At 40.4% G+C, this 14,574-nt stretch overlaps 1 long non-coding RNA gene and 1 pseudogene across 3 annotated transcripts; one reads left to right on the top strand and one right to left on the bottom strand.

Moving 5' to 3' along the window:
* The first annotated feature begins 1,603 nt into the window (after nt 1-1,603).
* On the top strand, nt 1,604-7,128 carry LOC139816945 (G2/mitotic-specific cyclin-B3-like; annotated as a pseudogene).
* Nucleotides 7,129-10,423: 3,295 nt separating this feature from the next.
* On the bottom strand, nt 10,424-13,898 carry LOC139816070 (uncharacterized). 3 transcript variants are annotated; one of them, XR_011732912.1, is made up of 5 exons: nt 13,752-13,898; nt 13,496-13,680; nt 12,899-13,021; nt 12,272-12,389; nt 10,424-10,505 (listed from the first exon to the last, which is right to left on the bottom strand). It is a non-coding gene; the product is annotated as an uncharacterized lncRNA (long non-coding RNA). The 3 variants fall into 3 exon arrangements; XR_011732911.1 differs by having other exon boundaries at nt 13,338-13,898; XR_011732910.1 differs by having other exon boundaries at nt 13,496-13,898.
* Between the last annotated feature and the right edge of the window lie 676 nt (nt 13,899-14,574).

The following is a 14,574-nucleotide window of genomic DNA, read 5'->3' as shown; positions in this document are numbered from 1 at the left end:
CGGTAGCATTAACCTGTGTGGTCAGCGCTCCGCGCTGACCTTCGCGTCAGCGATATCGGTCCTCGATGGACCTTTGGTCTTGACGATTTTAGTCGCTAGGGTCGAATTTCCCTGACACTTGGCAATTCGGTTGCCAAGTGCGTTGTGCGCTCACAACAACGTCTTTCTTTCCTTTGGTGTTACTTAAAAAAGGGTATAGGGAGATAAGCATGTAAAAATTGCCCCCGCAAGTATGAAGTTGATATTGGCGTCGTAAGTTAGTACCCATGTGACTTTGAACTCCTGCAAATATTGACCTTGAAATTATATTTTTAAAGGAGTTATGGAGGAAAAAAAAAAAAAACAAAAAATTTCTTTCTCGAAAACGGCTCGATCAATTTTTATGAAAAAAATATATGTTGTAGGTATCAATAATGGTGTTTAAAAGAAAATATTTTGTAATTTTTGAACAAATAATAGAGCTGAAAAAATTTTTTGAATTTTTCAAACAATTTTTTTTTGTGTTTCTTTAGAGTGACACCTTTAATTTTTTTTGCAAAAACATTGTACTAATATCTATTTTAACATATAATTTTCCCAGATTTTAAAAAAATATAGTTTTGGAGTCAAAAATGAAAATCATGATCGTGTCACCTGATGCTCAAAGTAACGCCTTGTAGCGCCGGTCAAGGCATAAAGGCGCATTGTTATTGAATGGCATATTTTGTTAGAAAAGCTTTGGCTTATTATTTATTACTTGTTTATCACATTTTTTTAAGGCTTTAATTACAATTTTTTAATTATTTTATATATGTCATCAATATAATTATTTTCTTATCTGATAAAGCTATAGAAAGGTTTATTATCCCTACATGTAATTTTTATTGGTGGCGTATAACGGCTACTGAATTATTTAATAAAAAATGTTGTTGCGGCCCCAATTAATGTAATAATAAAATATGAATAGTATTAAGAAAGACCGAGAATAACAATAGGGAACGCGACCGCAAAAGCCCGAAAGAATTACGCAACGCCGAATCAGCAAGAGATGAGTTGCGCGATCAGCCCACATACGATCGAGCAACTCAGCGATATCGAAGGACAAAACGAGGATACAAAAGGAAGCGAGAACAGGAGACAAGAGGGCAATCGGAGTCAGGGAGCAGATCGGTAACGGGCATTTTCTGTAATAACGAGCAATCAGAGTTAATTATACGATCAGTTTATTAAAAGTGCCGTGTATTGTATTCATTAATAATCCCGCCTCCTCCGTGGAAAAAAAAAATCCCGGTGTCCCTATCCAAAAACGGGGCACAACAAATGGTGGCAGCGTGAGGGATCCATTGGCAGGAAGACGGGAACGGCAGCTGAAACAGAAAAATAAATGAATCAGTAAGGCAGTGCAACATCCTCAACGGAGACACGGCAGCCAGATTCAAAAGCAACGGACAACACGGTAGCGGCCGACAAGGGACAAGCGAGCAGCGTAACCCGAGAAGGCACCGACCTACCTCAACGGAGGCTCACCGACAGATAAGGCGGCACGAGCACCGACCAGCAACATGCGACTAGCGACCCTAATGTAAGTCAATTAAGCAAATTATGTAAAGCGCAATCACCGTAGATGTCGGAAAACGAAAATCCACCTGCGGAACTAAATCAATCGTGGCTCCATAGCGAGACGTCACGACGAGCGCGTAGAAATAGACCGTTAAGCCTCGTGCAAACGACCGAAGAAGTCGTAAGCGACAATCGCGAAACCGTGCGTAGAAATTTAGACGCGTACTACTCAAGCGAAAGCGAATCGGAACCGGAATTACACCCGAACAGCGTAGTCGAACGCGAATCCCAATTCGACGATTCCGTTGTAATTTTAGACGCGAGAGTAATAGAGAGCCGGGATTTAGTTGCACATTTCGGGCCGATTCCCGAGGCGACGCCTCCTATACCCCCACTACCGCTCGAGGCCGAGCCGCCGATCGCTCACGTGACGCGTCATCTCAGGAGCGTCGCGCGTGCTATGCATGATGCAACTGTAATCTCCCCCGAATAATATTAAGTAGCTAGTTAGAACAGTTTTTATTTCAATAATTAATAATTAAACATCCTTATATTATTATTATTATTAATATTTTATATATATTGTTGCTATTAAATTACATATTTAAATCAAACCTGTAATAATTATATAATATTTTATTTGGAACTCTTAGTTTGTGTGCTACACTTATAACAAATTTACATAATAATCCCTTTATTTTCGCAATATATATAGAATATAATTGATTAAAAAATCGGTAAGCGTGGTGTGTGTAGAAATATGTAGATACTATATATAATTATTATTGTATAATTATAATTAGGATAATAGTTTCCACGCCACCCATGAGGTACTATTCCTGACGCGTTTTTTAAAAGTAATTTCCCCAGTAGGCCTACTCCATTGAAGAGAAAAATATATTAATGAACGAAAGAGCTAGCTCGCATTAATAAAGTTAATGATTTATCGTTTAAGCTTAAAAAAAATGTTTATCGGTTTTTATAATTTCCATTTTCAAAAACGAGCATTCACATAAGAATGTGGGTCCAAAATGGAAAAAAAATCGAAGACCAAAATTTGTAAGATTAGGGTAACTTGAATTATTTAAAATCTTAAAAAAGTCCGCTCCTTTTTCTGGACAAGTTTGAGGGAAAGATTATTTTACAAATCGCAAAGTTCCTCTTGAATTAAATCTTGAATTAAGTCTAAATTTTGTTCTTTGATTTCCGCAGTGAGAGGATATTCGAACAGAACCAAGTCCCTTCTAAGACTTTCAAAGTCAATAAAACGCGTGTCGAACTGACTTATTAATGAGTCAATTAAGTGAATGTTTTTTTAAATTACAGTTTGTATGAAAGCACCGATAATCGACATGTGAGTCAATTGAGTATTTTTGCTCGAATTGTACAAAACGATTTTTCACATGTCGAGGAGCTGTTAGATTTTGTTCCATTATATGACACAACAACAGGTTTAGATATTTTTAGAGCCGTTGAACAAACTCTTCAAAAATTTAACACCAATTTTTCAAAATGTTCAGCCATAGTAACAGATGGCGCAAGAGCGATGACAGGTCAAAAAATTGGTTTCTTCGGTCAACTAAAGCAGCGCAATTTAAAATTCCCCCTTATTCATTGTATTATTCATCATGAAGCTTATGTGGGAAAGCTATAAAATTATCTACCGCCATAAAAACTGTTACAAAAATCATTAATTTAATAAAAGGCGGCCATAAGTTTCTTTCTCATCGTAAATTTCAACACTTTCTCGATGAGCATAATGCACTTTATACAGATGTACCCCTACATTGTGAAGTCCGATGGCTCAGTGCTGGGAAATGTTTAGAGAAGTTTTTTGCGATGAGAAAAGAGATCTTCCTTTTCTTGCAAGAAATGTCTATTGCCAAAGATGATGACATTAAATCTCTCTTCGAAGACACAGAGTTTCTTTGTGAACTCGCTTTCATCACCGATGTAATTAATCATTTAAATATTTTAAATTCAAAGCTGCAAAAGATCAACCAGACAATATGTTATATAGTTAATTAGTTATATAGTCATATTGACTCATTTCGTAGGAAACTAGTTTTATTTAAAAATCACTTAGAAAAAGACACTCTTCATTTCTACCCTTCTTGCCAGATTCTCTTCGAAGAATACGGCACAGTTTGCAATTTTAAAAAATATTTTTATTTAATTGACTCTTTAATAAGTCAGTTCGACACGCGTTTCACTGACTTTGAAAGTCTTAGAAAGGACTTAGTTCTTTGTGAAAATCCTTTCACTGCGGAAATCGAAGAACAAAATTTAGAATATCAAGAGGAACTTTGCGATTGGTAAAATAATCTTTCCCTCAAGACTTGTCCAGAAAAAGGAGCGGATTTTTTTAAGATTTTAAATAATTCAAGTTACCCTAATCTTAAAAATTTTTGTTTTCGAATTTTTTTTCATTTTGGACCCACATTCTTATGTGAATGCTCGTTTTCGAAAATGGAAATCATAAAAACCGATAAACATTTTTTTTTAAGCTTAAACGATAAATCACTAACTGTATTAATGCGAGCTAGCTCTTTCGTTTATTAATAAATTTCACATTATTTTTCTCTTCAGTGGAGTAGGCCTACTGGGAAAACCACTTAAAAAAAATTAACAAACACAGTAACAACTGTGCCGCAATTAACACGTAGAACTACGTCTATTAGAATAGAACATAACCAACGAAGAGCGAAAACATTTAGCAACCAACGAAGAGGTCGCACTATCCAAAATTCCCAATATTAAAAAATTTTCGAAAAATCGATGAAGTATCAAGAGAACATAACCAACGATGAGCGAAAACATTTAGCTTACATCGAAATCTTTCAAAAACTATATAATAAAGTATATTTTTCTTTAATACTTTTCGAGAACAAACCCATATCGAAAAATTAACCACGAAAACATTTAGCTTACATCGAGAGCTTTCAAAAACTATATAATAAAGTATATTTTTCTTTAATACTTTTCGAGAAAAAGAAAACGTTGCATGAAAACGTTGCAAGAAAACGTTGCATGAAAACGTTGCAAGAAAACGTTGCAGTCATACCCCCATACCCCCCGAGAAAGACGTAGTTCTACGTCAAAAACGCGTCAGGAATAGTACCTCATGGGTGGCGTGAAAACTATTATCCTAATTATAATTATACAATAATAATTATATATAGTGTATCTACATATTTCTACACACACCACGCTTACCGATTTTTTAATTAATTATATTCTATATATATTGCGAAAATAAAGAGATTATTATGTAATTTTGTTATAAGTGAAGCACACAAAATAAGAGTTCCAAATAAAATATTATATAATTATTACAGGCTTGATTTAAATATGTAATTTAATAGCAACAATATATATACATAGAATATTAATAATAATAATAATAATAATATAAAGATGTTCAATTATTAATTATTGAAGTAAAAACTGTTCTAACTAGCTACTTAATATTATTCGAGGGAGATTACAGTTGCATCATGCATAGCACGCGCGACGCTCCTGAGATGACGCGTCACATGAGCGATCGGCAGCTCGGCCGCTGAGCCTCGAGCGGTAGTGGGGGTATAAGAGGCGTCGCCTCGGGAATCGGCCCGAAATGTGCAACTAAATCCCGGCAAATAAATTTATACCTTAAACTAAGACAGGTTCATACCGTATAATATACTTTATCATGCAATTTACTATATTTTGTTTTACTTTATTCCGTGTATGCAGTACTAATAGACTAAATATATACAGGTTGATGAAAAAACAAATGAGAAAAGGGAGAAATCAGTGGAAAAACAAACGGAGAAAGATGAACAAAGTGAACCATCGCCTTCTGCGAGTGAGGATAAGGTTTCGGCCGCCAGTTTGTTGATCGCAATACCTGTAATAAAACAATTACCCGAAGGTGTCCAATGGGACTTTGATGTCGAGAAATGGCTAGATCCGTACCAGGTGTTACACTATACGATGGACATCTTCGAGTATCTGAAAGAACGAGAACGCCTATTCCTCATCGGCAATTACATGGATCGGCAAGTATGCCTCTCGCAGTGGATGAGAGCGCTACTGATCGATTGAATGGTCGAGATGCAGGAGTCGTTTGAGTTGAATCACGAGACCTTATATCTGGCTGTAAAACTGGTCGATCTATACCTAACAAAGATGACAGTCGGGAAAGAAACTCTACAACTGCTCGGCGCTGCGAGTCTTTTTATAGCAAGCAAGTTTGACGTAAGTTTTATTATAATATCTCTGCTACACAAATTTTTGCCTGATAAAATTGTGCTCATGTCGAGCAGTAAACCCAAAATAACAAAAACTTATTTTATTCTTAACTTTAACTTTAGGAAAGAATACCACCAATGGTGGAAGATTTGTATATATGTGACGGCGCTTACACACAAAGGGAGCTGATGAAAATGGAATCAAGTATTTTAAAAATAGTCAATTTTGACCTGGGAATACCTCTCTCTTACAGATTTCTTTGGCGTTATGCCAGGGTAAGATATTCACAAAGTTAACAATTTATATCGGGTATCCCAGAAATTATTCTGTCCCAGGATTTAAATAAATATATTAGGCATTTTACATTATTTCTTCTGTAAAATAATAATTTTTTAAAAGAAAAGGTTGGTCTTACTACTCAAAATTAGATTTAAAACTAATATATTTTTGGAGTAGAAGATATAATCATAAGGACAATGCACAAGGCCTGAATTGCTTAGTTATAGTAGCAATTAGCAAGTGGAAGATTTGTGTTGAATTCCCGTGTTGGAGTTTGAGCAAAAGCGCTTGACATTTTTCTTTTTCAATATGTAAATTTTATGTACTCAACTAATAAACATAATATTTACTGTAGAAAGAAGTACATATATTATTTTTAAAACAACAGGTTGTAGAAGATTAATTACCTTCTTTTGTTGGAGACTAATGTTTTGATTTTTTATTTTATTCTTCAATAAAATATCCGTCTTATTCAAATGGAATCTATATAAACGTATACTAATTCAATCACTACTATCTGAAAATAGTGTGCCAAGGTGTCTATGCCCACGTTAACTCTGGCTCGGTACATACTGGAACATTCTCTGATGGATTATACAATGATCAGGTTTAGCGATAGTAAAATGGCAGCGGCGGCGTTGTTACTGGCGTTGCTAATGACGGACTTGGGAGGATGGAATCCAACATTAGAATACTATAGCGGTTATAAACTTGACGACATAAGAGATATTTGCAATATTTTAAACCAGAGCTTGCATAGGAAACACGAAGAAGCATTAAAGACTGTCCACAGTAAGTACAGCCACAAGTAAGTATTTACTTTTTGGTATGTATTTTTTTTATATTAAACATGTTACACTTTATATATAGTTATTATATACGTTATAATTTATATATACATATATTGAAACATATTTTCGTGAATAATCAATGTTTATTCAATTTTATTTGTATTCTAGGATTTTCTTTGAAGTAGCAAAGCTGCCCCTAAAAGAGACTTTAGACATTGCGACGCTTTTTCCCCCGGTCCCGCAATCCGGTGGAGGGCTATCGAGGATTGGCGGCACGCGTAACTAATTCCGACACCAAAGTTGGGCGCCAGGTGCAACGAATTGCACCACCGTACACTATAATCTCTAACACGATATTCCCGGCAATACTTCCGGGCGTAGGGCTCTTTCAGGGAATTCGGAGAGAGGCGTCACACAATTAATCACACTCACAAGAAAATAAATAATAATAACAAAATATATATTTAGTATCAAGGTGTAGGTATAATCGATCTGAGTCTCGTATTACCGCAACAATGTCGGCTAGGCGGTCGCACGAATGCCGCGGACGCAATAAACCCTATGAAACCCCGTAGACTCATACTCGCGAAGTTCTCAACGCAACAGATAAACACAGACGAACACACACGAAAGCTTAACAGAAATAATGACGATTCAGGTATCGCGGTACCCGGCTTCAACACCATGAACTTACGCCACGAGGCCGATGAACCGCTCGCCTCACCTTCGGCAGCTCCTTCAACGCACACCCGGGCCACTTCGATTCCGCGCGACGCAAAAAGTATGGGCGACCTCGCCGAGTCGACCACGCTGGCCGGCGATTGCCCCCGAACACGAAATAAGGACACGTATCGCGGACGATCCCGCGGCTTGCCACGCGAATCCCGAATTCTCTAGCGAGTACGGAGATTCCGCGGCCCCACGCCGATCCCGTCGATCTTTCCGTCCCGCCAAACACAATTTTCGCCGTCCTCGAGGGCCCGGATACGTTACTCAAATACGAGGGCGAGTGCCCTTCAAATTACCTGACCACTCGCGGCTCGCCGTTACCCGCACAACCCGCTCCCGTTATCGCCACGCAAGACCTCACTCTCATTCTCACTCTCGTTAATATGGCCAAGACGCGACACGATGATGAGCTTAAATATGGCCAAAACGCGACACGATTACGAATAAACTTTATCCCAATGAAACGCGACACGATTACGAACATAAACTCTATCACAATGAAACGCGACACTATCACGAATAACGCGATACGATTACTTACATCAATTAGACGAGACGCTACATAAACGCGACACGATTACTTCGATTCACACATCTCCACGCCACGCGACTGTCGGCCGTGGCGGTGCTCGCGGGGAGGGCACAAATGGTCTCTACGCATTAGAGAGCTCACTCTCGGCAAGGCCCTGGCACATTTTCCACACGACGCTACCCTAAGGCGAGCGCAAGGTATCGCACGCTCTAACTCGGTACACAGGTATCCTGCGTAACTCCGGTAACCAACGTGTGCCACGGGCCGATGCCTCGAGCGAACCCTCTTCTCTTAACGCGGGGACGCCAGAGTGGTGACCTTACAAATTTGCGTCGTCCCTTCGGTAGTCCGGGCAGCTCGAAATCCGGGAGATCCTCTAGGCTCGCTAGCCGGCACGACAGTATCGGAAACGATAGCCTGCCGGGATCGCGCCGGTTCCCCGCGCCTGCGCTGTGCGTGTCGCTCGACCGGATTGCCGATCCTAGCGCTTCCTGCGCCTAGGCCGCACGTGCGCCGCTCCTTCCGGGGGCGCCACTCCAACTCCAGGGCGCTCTCGTCGGCGCCTCAGCTTCTCGCGCGCCTCCCTTTCCGGCGGCGCCGCTGCAATCACCTCCGATTCGGCGCAAGCTTTTCGATTCAACCGGCTGTCCGGGCCGCGATGATCGAGTCGGCGTTCGGGGTCAGGCTGGCCGGGCCTCGGCCCCGTCCACCGGCATCCCCCCGGGGTGACGGCCCCAGGGCTGTTCCTTTCCCTGGGCCGCTCCTCGGCACCCTCGTCCGACTGGCAATTCAATCGGGGGTGACCCGGGGTCTTCCAGATCGTTATACTGCCGTGGTTGCGACCGAGTGCGGGGTGTATTCCGGCCGGCGACGCTCACGCATTTGCGGGGAGGTTCGGGCGACCCGACTTCTCGCCATGTCCCCTGGCCGTCTCCGTAATCTTCTGCCCTTCCTCGTTGCGGCCTCCGGCCGTTACAGATGAAGTCCGGTCACCACCGGCAATCCCTTAAAACTTAATATTTAATTAGACCAATTAATATACGCAACCGCCCCCCCTCTCGCTCTAACGAGGAGGCATCCCCGAATTCTCCTCGGCCGAGCCCGTCCGGGAAGGAGACGCGACTTGTCACGTCACAACTCCCCCTCCCCAGACGAGCGCCGAGGGGGAGAGCCCCGACCCGGACTTTGGATCACCACTCCGGCGTCAGAGTAGTTCGGGTAAATGTTTCGGAAGATAGAGACCAAACAATATCGTAACCCATTACTATACCACGCCACCGTACGCAACACTTCACATTCGAGTCATCCCGAGCAATCCGCCACAGACCTACCTTCCCCCCAATTAGTCTCGGAGAAATCGCGGTGCGCTCTCCCACCGACGGGTGCAACGCGTACGTAAAAACGCGGCGACTAGTTCTTACGCCCACTCACGGGCACGAATTCGACTCCACACATGCATGAGGAAATCCAGGAAACACACAGAAATACCATATAAAAAACATTTATTTCGGGGGCCATCGATCACAGGGAGACAGTCTTCGCGACAGAACGCAATAAAGGGATCCCGTCGAGGCCATCGATCCTCGGGTGAGACGGCCCTCGTCGTCAGGCAGGCGGCCCTCCCGACCTCGGCAACCGGTAACTAGGGTCGTCCGGGGCGACCTCGACTCCTCGGCCGATCGCGGCTCCGTTGTCGGTCGCGGCTCCCCCGCCGCTCGCGACTCCTCTCTCGCTCGCGGCCTATCACCCTATCGCGGGGCCCTCTGGGAGCCGTGTAGGGCACCGTGCGCCGGTATGCGGGGCCACAGCGGCGACAATCCGGGAGAGTGACCCCCCGCTCCCCGCACCCGTAGCAAAAGGGTTGCCGGGGATGCGGACAGTGCATATATTCGTGCGTGTCCGCTCCGCAATTCCAACAGCCCCTACGGCTCGGTCCCCGGGCATCAGGCTCCGGCAAGGGCGCTCGTCGCTCACCCCACCCGCCCTCTGCTGGCTCCATCGTTTGTACCCTGGCGGTCCTCCTTTCCGGGCCGCTGTCCTGGGTGGCGGCGGTGGTGGTCTCCGGGCAAGCCTGCACGCCCGCGTCTCTCATCGGCATCGCCTGTTGGGTGCCCGTGGTGGCGGTCTCTGGGCGGGCCTGGGTGGTCGCATCTCGGGTGAAGATATGTATCTCCCGACTCCGACCCAGAACCCGACCATACCTGCTTCCGTCAAGCCAGGCCACCGCCTGGTATTGCTGGGCTACTTCCTCCAGGTCGCGCCAAAACGTGCGGTCCACTATGTGGAAGAGGTACAACACCTCCTCATGCCGCTCCCAAAACTGCTGTCACGTCTGACGGTATAATCACCGCTATATTCCAGCCGCATAAATTTTTTCGATTTCCATCCTAATTGCACAGCACCTGAAAACAATATCAGAATAAATAATCACACCTTAACTTAACTGTCACAACAATCACTCAGCTGATGCGAGCACGCGTTCTTAAAATAGTAGACACAAGCCTAGAGAACATGGCTGCCTTAAGGTACCCTTTCAAGCTTAAGCCCATTTTCATGAATCACACTATAAACTTTTGGACAATTGCTTGTTAAAATTCCCCAGAATTACTAAAATTGATCATAAATGAATATTACAAGCTTTATGAGATCTTTTATGCAATATAAATTCAATTCAACACACAAATAAATACATGTTCCATAAGAATAAACTCAGAAAATTAAAATAAAATATAAATAAATTAATTAAAAGTAGATTATTCATAAGAACATAACCTTTTATGCCTAAAGAACATTATCACGATAAAATAATAATTATCTCATTAACATTCTTTCAAACGTGATTGTTATAAACAATTAAATTATATTATTAACAAACCTAGTTAATGTGATTACTGGAGCTATCACAAAAAGTCAAATAACTTTTGATTATAAACCATTATTGTATCTCTCAAAATAAACTAATTAACAATAAAATTTATCATAAAAATATTATTAAAGATGATAAATAAAAACACTGCAGATACTCAGCAGAGCATGTCAAATAACCTCACAAAAACCCCACATCATATCTCTTCTTAATTCCGAAATATAAGTAAAAATTATGGAAATCCATAAAACACAGAAATTTTAAACAACCTAAAATAATGCCCTTAATTATCTGAACACAACAAAAGAAACCCCATCTTTCTATCTCTTACCGTTCTCGAGTTATAAATTATTAAAGTTTTACATCCGCCATTTTGAATTTTCTACCCTTTAGACTTACAAAGACCAAATCACTTTTACATTAATATTTTAGTCTTTTATACATTTTAAAGCTGAAAAATTTCATTTCTGAACAAAAATTTTGACACTTTATTATTATGATAAAAATAGAATCTCTCATACTCCTAAACACCAGTAACGTTAACGCCGATTTTCTATTTAAATTAATTAAATTAATAAACGTGATTGAAAATTGAACATTCACTCCATGAAAGACGAGGATAGTTTAATACCAGTTCACAGAGAGTAAGACAAGGATAGCCCTATAGACTCTTAATAAATTAAAATAAAAATGAAAATAAATCGACGGAGATAAAACAATTATAGAAATACGTTCTCTTATATTTATGGAAAAACACCACATTAAAATAACTATTATCTTATTAATATTTTTTAAAAAACAATTGTTATAAACAATTAAAATTATATCAATTCCATTTTACTAACTACGTCATCAAAATCATCTCAAAAAACCGATCGACTTAATGAAAAAATACCTACTACAAGATTGTTCGATTTTGCAACTTATTTTTATAAACAATTATAAATAAATAATTAACCACACTAATAATAGCCGTTAAAACGTGCCCCAGGTTATGCACAATAACTTTTGTATAAGTCAAAACCTCGTCACTCCTCTGGTTGAGGCTACAAAAAATTCCAAAGGGAAAGACACCCGGTATAACGGTTTAGCATGGGAGTTGTGCCATATAATTGATATTATACGCCCTAATTATTGAAAATTCGACTGGATCGAACTTCGATCCTTAATATCTCTTAAACTACGCCTGCTAAAAATACCCCGTTTGCATGTAAATTAAGTTTGAACCTTCCTCTTCAAGCCCGTATAAAAAACATCATTTTTAACAACTTGCTACACCTAATTAATTAACAAAATACATACCTCCGTCTGCATTCGTCCATATAATTGGCAATTATGTGGATGAAACAATTATGTGGATGAAAACTCGTTCGGGTAAACACGAATTTTGATTGCGCACATAAACTCTGCATCAGTACACCTACGAAAAATGATAATAACTTTTATTTCTGCAATTGTTTATTTACGAAATATTTATAACAATAAAATAACAAATGCTCATAAACAAGATGATGTTAGAAATTCAAAACCTCTTAAATAAAGAGAACATAACAATATCAATACGCGAATTAAAGAGTACTAATTTATTTAATTAATAAATTGTTATTAACAAATACATATATCAACAATAAAATTTTCCAATACTATATTATGCTTTAGTGAAAGTCTTACAATATGTTTCTTATACACTCCTTTCAAATTCCCAAGCATTCGCGAGATATAAAAATAATAAAAATCTTATTATATATATATATATATATATATATATATATACACAATTTAATTTCATTGATTTCCGTACTAATGAGAATGCTGACCACTCCTACCTGCATGATACATTATTAACATGATATTAGAATCATTGTTGCCATTGCTAAAATCACTTTTATCAGTGTTATTATTATTAACAAAATATATATATGTACTTACTAAAATTAATATAAATCTCAAGCGTCAAACGCTGAAGCGCCACTCACGAACCTGAGAAAGATAGAATTGTACATGCGTAGCATAAGGAACGCGAATCCGAGCGAGATGCGAATATTGTACGATCTGAAGGAGAGAAAGAGAGAGTCAGATATACTATAGTAACTGTTAGACGAAGAGAGCAATATCTTTTATACTTTAGACATGCTAATAATGACTTTAATTGTACTATTGAATTATTCTACCCTATGTAAAGTATGTCTAAAGAAAATTTAAATAATATTCAATATATATTTTCACATTTTAAAAATTCAAATATTAAAGATTTCTTATTTTTCTTTATAATAAAAGTCATATTGAAATTTCATAATGAAAGAAAGTATCGCTCTCAATACAAATCGCTGTTAGACTAGAGAATAAAAATAGAATTCAGACGAGTCACCTGTATGACCCATTCGAGTGAATCTAGTCCTTGCATAGACCATATATGGACATGTCAAAGCAGAGCGCAACGCATGACCATATAAGGTAATGAATTTCAAGACACCACCCTATGACTCATTGCTGGCAAGCGAGCCACACCCCTAGAAGTAGACTCACATCCGCTAGACAACGCCTTATGACTCATTGTAACGAGGTGCGGTCACCTCCCACTACCGTTTCCAAAATTGTATAAAAGCGGAATCTTTCACCCTCTCGACGGAGAGTGTGGAACGAGCCAGGAAAGGTCACATATCTCATACTTGTTCCATCCTCCCACATAAACCACTTATATCGTAAAAGTTCTACAATAAATATCATACTTTTTTATATCAAAAGAAAGATAAAGATTATTGGAGATTATTGAATTACCTACCTTCCACGGATCCAAGGAGCCATAATCTACATCGCCGACCAACAGCTAATTATCCTGGGGTTTTACCTCCTTAACTGCAAGAAAAAGAACCCATCAACGGAGACGTTCTGCCGGATCGAAGCCACCTCGCATCACCCAGGACGTCACACTGCCTCAACAAGCACCGCATTAAGCTCGGCGGTCGGCGTCCGTCCCGCCAGACATACGGCATGACTCGGTATCTCGCCCAGGTATCTCGCCAGGTATCTCTAAACATTTGGAGGGTGGTAGGGTTTAAGATCCTGCACGTGAACTTTACCCGCGGGTGATCCATCCGGCTGCTCCACCTCGTATACTGCCGGAGAAATCACTCGTTTGATTCGAAGCGGACCCTGAAATTTCGGTGCCAATTTTCCGGCCACGCCCTGCGCGGCGGAAGACAATACATGTTGCCGTCGCAAAACGAGATCGCCGACACGAAACCTACGCGGTCTCCTGCGCAAATTATAGTGCGCGGCTTGTTTTTGATTCGCCTGGTCGAGGTTCTCGGCCACCCACTCCTGGATGGCATGCAACTTCTTCATTCGTTGCGACCACTCCTCGGGGTCCCGCGCTTCCACCTCGGGAGCCTCGTTTCCCCGATCGCGCAAAGAATGGGGTGGCGTCAACTCACGCCCGAAATTCAGAAAGGTGCCCAATGACGAATGGAATGCGGTGTTGTACGCGAATCGAAAATGCGGCAAATGGAGGTCCCACTCCCTATGATCTTTCTCTATAAAGGCCACTACCATAGTCTTTAATACTCGATTGACTCTTTCTACCGGATTCGCCTGAGGGTGGTACG

The sequence above is a fragment of the Temnothorax longispinosus genome, chromosome 7, assembly GCF_030848805.1.
Source record: "Temnothorax longispinosus isolate EJ_2023e chromosome 7, Tlon_JGU_v1, whole genome shotgun sequence".
In the NCBI taxonomy this organism is placed as follows: domain Eukaryota; kingdom Metazoa; phylum Arthropoda; class Insecta; order Hymenoptera; family Formicidae; genus Temnothorax; species Temnothorax longispinosus.
Note: the sequence above shows the minus strand (reverse complement) of the source record. Positions and strands in the feature narration are given on the sequence as shown.